We start from the raw sequence: 7,166 nt of genomic DNA on the forward strand, positions 1-7,166 counted from the left end.
TGAAATAATGTGGTTGCATAAATATGCACAGCCTTAAACTAAAACTTTGTTGAAGTACCCTTTGACTTTATGACAGCATTCAGTCTTTTTGGGTAGGAGTTTATCAGCATGGCACATCTTGACTTTGCAAACTTTGCTCACTCTTCCTTGCAAAAGTGCTCCAAATCTGTCAGAGCGCGAGGGCATCTCCTGTGTACAGCCCTCTTCAGGTCTACCCACGGATTTCAATGGGATTCAGGTCTGGGCTCTGGCTGAGCCATTCCAAAACCTTGATCTTCTTCTGGCGAAGCCATTCTTTTGTTGATTTGTTTTGGGTCACTGTCGTGCTGAAAGGTGAAATTCCTCTTCATCTTCAGCTTTTTAGAAAAGGCCTGAAGGTTTTGTGCCAAAATTGACTGATATTTCCCTCCACCTTGACTAAAGCCTCAGTTCCAGCTGCAGTAATGCAGCCCCAAAACACAATGCAGCCTCCACCATGCTTCACTGTGGGTGTGGTGTTCTTTTGGTGATGCACAGTTTTGGCTTTGCACCAGACCTTTTGGAATTATGGCCAAAAAGTTCAACCTTGGTCTCATCAGACCATAACATGTTTTCCCACATACTTTTGGCAGACTTTGATGTAGGTTTTGGCAAAACATAGCCGGGCTTGGATGTTTTTCTTTGTTAGAAAAGGCTTCCATCTTGCCACCCGACCCCACAGCCCAGACATATGAAGAATACATGCACGACACAACCAGTACTTGCCAGAAATTCCTGCAGCTCCTTTAACATTGCTTAGGCCTCTCGGCAGCCTCCCGGAGTTCTAGGTAATGTCACTGTTGTGCCAAATTTAACCCACTTCTTGATGACTGTCTTCACTGTGTTCCATGGTGTATCTAATGCCTTGGAAATTTTTTGTACCCTTCTCCTGACTGATACCTTTCAACAATCAGATCCCTTTGATGTGTTGTAAGCTCTTTACAGACTGTGGCTTTTGCTGTAAAATGCAACTAAAAAAATGTCAGGAAAATCCTACTAGAACAGCTGAACTTTATATGGGGTTAATCAGAATCACTATAAATGATGGCAGCTGTGTAGTGACTAGTATTTAACATGAGTTTAAATGTGATTGGCTGATTCTGAACACAACCACATCCACAATTATAAGAGGGTGTTCACACTTATGCAACCACATTATTTTAGTTTTGTTGTTTTTATTTTCCCCCTCTAAATGATTTCAGTTTGTTTTTCAATGGAATTGTACAGATTATGGGTCACATTGAAGGTGGAAATAAATCTGAAATGATTCATCTTGGTCTGATTTTTTTACATGACAAAAACCTGGCATTTTAACAGGGGTGTGTTATATCCACTGTATACACCATGCAAAGAATCATTAAGCAGATCATGGTTCTAAATAGAACCATTTCCTTTACTGAAGAAACAAAGACTTCTTTTTTTAAGACTTCATGGACCTTTAGTCTTTTGACAACTACTGCAGCCCCTCTCACCCACTCATACATTTAACATATTGTCTGCAATCTGACCATGTAAAATGCTAATTGTACTAAATGTATTGTTAAAAAAATAATACTACTACATTCAGGAAAAAACTGGTAATTTTCTTGTCTCTCTCATTGTTGTTTGTATCTAATAAGTATGGCAAGTGACTAAGAAGAGAAGCTTAACATATCCACTTTCAACTACCTCTATAGGTTTCAAAAACAAAACAAACATCTCTTAATACACAGCACATTGAACCCTGAGGTGGATGGGCTACAACAGCTGAATACTATGTTGGGTTCCACTCCTGCTAACTTAGAACAAGAATCTGAGAGCACACTGGGCACTGGCTCACCCACCTGAATCACATTGTCTGGACTGATGAATCTCAATTTCTGCTGTGAAATGCAAACGGTAGTGTCCAAACCTGGCATAAACAGCATGAATCCATTAAATAAAAAGAGAAACTTAACATCTCCCCTCCAATGTAACCCACCCCAGCTTAAGGTTCAAAAACAAAACCCAAGGCCAGCATTATATCTCATACTTACAGCCTCTGCTGTCTTCTTCCTCAGGCATGTGTCTGCACCAGTTTTCCGAAAGGTAAGCTAGACTTTCAGAACATCCAGTTTCCCAGCAAAAATTAGCGCTCTCAGGCAGCGTTTTAGTCTTAGAACAACTATACTGTTAGCAACATACTCTGCTCTAGGAGTTTAGAACATTAACATGTTTTGTTTTTAATTGTAGAAAAGGGTGATTTTAAAACAGATTGCACAAAACAGGTATGTGCATTTTCTCTATTTCACATTCATCATGCATGCAAATAGACATATTGGACACAAATGTACTTCAAATACAGAGTCAGTTGTTAATAATATGCACACTCAGAAACAGTGGAGTTATATAAGCTATAACATGCTAGTTTGTTCAGGTAGGTGTAAAATGGTGCATCACTTAAGTAGTGATGATGAGGAAGCTGTAGTTGAGGTTAACATTACTACAGAAGGGCTGTCCAATGACAGGCCCCCCTTTTTTTTTCCTTATTCTGTATATCCTGTTGTATATTCATTAGTCAACCCTTCATTCTTTATTCATTCTGACCATGCTGTCTTATCGTTTTATAATCTGGGGTGGTCCAGAGAAAGATGGGTTTCCCTGTTGAGTCTCAGTTCCTCCCAAGAGTACTTCATGTTTTCCTGGCACACCTTGGGCCCCCTAATCCAAGTGGAGCATCATTTGAATTTGAATGTTATTGCTGACCGTATGTGTCCTAATTAGACGCAATAACCATATTCTAATATCTAAGCACCTTAGTTCAACAGACGATTTGCAGCATGAATGTGCAGCTGACAAATCTGCAGCAATTACGTGTTGTGATCATGTCAACATTCACCAGCAAGTAACCTCTAAGTTAAGTTTCCAGCACCTTGTGGAATCAACACTGGATGACTACTTCAGCTCCTCTCATCCACTCAAACACTTTTAACATATAGTCTGCAATTAAATTCTTAATTTACTAATTCTAATTTTACTAAAGTGTATTGTTAAAATAACTCTCTACAGGACGGTGTATTTGTCTCGTCTGTCTCATTTTCAGAATCAGAACCAGAATAAAATTATAGTATGTTGACACACACAAGGAAATTGGTTCCGGCCGTTTGTGTCTCTCTAGTATTAAACGCGATATACAGACAATGTACAAATAATTTATACACAACGCACATACAATATACATAGTATACACAGTATACAAGCAATGTGCAGACTATATATGGACAAGTAATATACAGCTTCATTGGCCACTCTGATCTCCTTTATCAGTATGTTGCTGGCCTGTTTATACAGGAACTCCACTTCTGTAGGCATCTGCCTTGGCCTGATGAAAATGTCTTAAAAGTGGCCCAAATCTGATTTTTTTATCCGGCTGTTCACAATATCTTTTAAATGTGATGTGTATGCGACATCAGTCTGAACAGATCAGCTCCTAAACTGACCTGCATGTGCAAAAGAACAATGCTTCACGTTGCTTCACGCGGCTCAGCCAGAGGTAAAAAATCATGACTTCAAACCAACTCCTGTCGCGCCCGGAGCTTTCAGTTTCATATTCACCAGCACCACAGGAGCCATCATGAAGCTTTATTGACTGACAGCTGGGATCATCACCCAGAATGTGTTCAAGCTCACTGTAAAAAGTATATGTTATTCGGTAAATTCTTTGGTTCGCATCAGATTGTTTAAACTTTGTTTTCAGACTTTCTCTTGACGCTGCAGCCTCATTCTCCTCCGGCCGTGTTGGGCCATTTCTTTCGAAATGTCTTCGAACATGGAGTGGTTTGGAAAGGTCTCTTCTAATTTTTTGGTACAGAAACATCAATCTAAATGGTTATGAGTCTCAGCAGCGTGAAATGATGACAAAGGTCGAGTTGGATTGATGTAAAACCCACATGAATTCCGATCTGGCCGTTCAGACACAGTCGCATTGCCGTAGATCAAATATCGTATTACAGAACCACATACCAAAGCGTCTCAAATCGGAATTGAAAATGTCAGATTCAATGAATTTTTTGCTGTTCACACTGATACATCATGGTCACATACAGAGAAAAAGATTGGATTTAGGCCACTTTTACCTGCTGAGTAAACATAGCCTTAGTTTGAGTGTGAACCATGGCTTGTTGTTGTATGTATGGAAGGTCTTGGTTGGCAAAAACTGATGTAAGATGTCAGTGTCTGTCAGTTTATCCAGGTTGTCGATTGTAGTTTCTACAACACTCCAATTGGTACATTCAAAACAGTCCTGCAGTTCTTGCTTTGTTTGGTCCAATTCTTCACTGTTTTCTTCAGCTGAATTCCTACATTATCACATTGTTTTACTTTGCTACCTCAATATTTTCAACTTAAAAAATCTTTATCTGGGAAGCCATGTTTGGAGTTTAATATCTACAGAAATATGATTCCCAGCCAATCCTTACTGAATTAACACGGATTGACACGCTTCTGAATGGCTCAAAAGAAACAAAGTTAGCCTTTTTAGCTAGACTCTATCACGGTATAGAGTCACTTAGCTAGCCCAGAAAGAGTCCTTAGCCAGAGTCCTTAGGGGGAAAACCTCACACCACAACTACAGTGTGTCAAACAGGAGGCTGTCCTGGGAAGCCTTGAAGGCCAAAAAAGTTCTCAGCCAAGAAGGGCTAGTATTTTCCTGCAGCCAAACTCCACCAGTCCAGGCAGCCTCATGGCTGCAATGCAGTGTCAAGAGGCCAGCACAGGCAGCCATGTAGCTGTGATGTAGCTTCGCTTAGGCAGCCAGCCTGAGAGGCCTGGTAGTTGCAGTGTAGAGCTGCTCAAGCAGCCAGACACTACCTGTTCAAGCAGCCCCACAGCTGCAGTGCAGCATCAACCAAGCAGCCAACCGAGGCTGCAATGACACATCGAACAGCTCCCCAGTCCAGAGAGCCTCGTAGCCGTGATACAGCATCACCGAAGCTGCCGGTCTTGGTGATGTAGCGTCACCCAAACAGCCCAGGAAGCCTCTGAGCCACAGTTGTCAAATCGCTCTCAGCCGTTATCTCGGTGAACATGATGGCAAACTATTCAGTCAGCAGGGAAACATCAAAACATACACACAAACAATACAAAACAAACTAAAAACCGATGTAAAGCAGCAACCATATTTGGCCACCGTACTAACAGTGGAGCACATATGCATGCACATGTTGGCACATACTGATGGTGACTTGTAACCTCCTTTACGATTTGAATCGAGCTGGTGGGTTTGGTGGAGTTTTTGGTTTGGTGCGTTTTTGGTTTTTCAATTGTTTTTGAGTACAAGTTGAAGGCAGATCAGTCTGCAGGAATCAAGATGAGTGTGGAAGCACCATTTTATCTTCCTAGTTCATGTCCCTCATCATGTTAAGCCAGTGAAGAGCCATGATTATTAGAGCTAAGCCTGCATTTTCAGCCATAAATGTCAAAATTTGGTCAAAACATGAGGAAAAACCCATCTTAACAATAAATCTAACGTATGCTTGTGTCTCTATGGAATTCTAGAAGTTTATTACCGCAAAGTTAATGATGATTCACATGAATTTTTTCGGCAGCTCTAGATTTCTGAATATTGTAAAAGAGATTCCATACATTACTTGAAACAGCATATATTTTATCCTGTTGCAGTTTCACAGTGACTATAGAGCTGCCCTTGTTTTCCATGTCTAACAACCCACTTATGATGTATCTAGGTCTTCCAGAAAGCCTAGTGATTTTTTTCTCCCAACATTAGAAACCAAAACGTGATTGGTTGATTCTTCTGTCACTTTGTAATTATGCTGATAGTTAATCTAATGTGTTAGTCCTTCTCTTCAGCTCCTGAAGTCCTATCTAACAGGAGTGCTCACTTATTTATAGAAGTGCTCAGTTATATTTACCTAGAAACCTCAGAGAAATACAATTTCTAACTTAACCCCTTTGTTGCTATTCAAATCATAACAATGAAACAAGAGTACTGTTTTAATACTTGCTTTAATACTTGAATACAAGCATGATTCTATTTAAAAAAAAATGAACTAAAAAATGTGGACATTTTTTTTTTTTTAGTTTCCAGAAATCATTCTCAGAAGACCTCGAATGTTCCCCTCTGCTTCACATATGGTTCATCATATGTCATTTAAAAGCCTGTAATCTTACAATGAAATGTAATGACTTTTGCCCCGCCTTTTAAATGTCTTCCAATTTTATTACCTCATTGTGCACCTGTGGGCCAACAAAAATTATATTAATCAATAATGTCATATTTCACTTCCCCCTCTCACCACCACCACCTGTCATCGAGAGGCATGGTGTGCTGCCAGAACTCAGGTGTAAACATTATGAAATTAGCATCTCAGGGTAATCAGTTTGTATGGCTTCTTAAAAAAATTCTCATCATTTATTCCTTTTTGAAACAGACAACAATCAGAAAAACAACTGCAGCAATACACTGTGGACACGCTCACTTCCATCAAAACAGTGAGTGACTTTTGTGACATAGAAAAAGACTGGACTGGTCAGAGAATGTCTGAGATAAGGAAGATAAGTAGCATCAAAAGCCGTGCAGATGGCCGTTGCAAAAGGGAGAAGGAGCTGGGGGCAGTTCTGAAGAACACTCTGGAGGGGCTGGAGAAACTTCAGCCCTTCCTAGATGCAGCGGAAAGGCTAGCGGTCACCTCGCTGTCCGTATTCACAGAGGAGATCTTCCAGCTGAAGGGAGCGAGCGCTAAAGTATATTCTGTGATCTCCACTGCCAGAGCTGTTTCTCCATGGCTCGTCCTCTTCAAAAGGGATGTGAAAGCTTTCTTTCTGCCGAGGCTCGACAATATAGATGTTCTGGATTTCCAGCTGAAAAAATACATCTCAGTCACACAACAGCTCTGTGAGAGAATGAGGTGAGTGATTCATTCATTTATACCACATTCAAGAATTATATTACAGCTATTACAGCTTTAGAAGGAGGAAAAGTCTTCTAAAACCTTCGACACGGCTTCAAATAATGAGCCTTTCATTAGAAAAAGCTTCAGTTTGAAGGACAGAACTGAAGCACTACATCTATGTAGTGTTTAAAGGAAAAAGGGGAAAACAACTTGAAATGGTTGGTTAGTCTGTAATTTTTATAACAAGTATGATAGCTGTCTAGTATAATAGGTAATCTG

This window comes from Colossoma macropomum, unplaced genomic scaffold (genome assembly GCF_904425465.1).
Source record: "Colossoma macropomum unplaced genomic scaffold, Colossoma_macropomum, whole genome shotgun sequence".
NCBI classification, from domain to species: domain Eukaryota; kingdom Metazoa; phylum Chordata; class Actinopteri; order Characiformes; family Serrasalmidae; genus Colossoma; species Colossoma macropomum.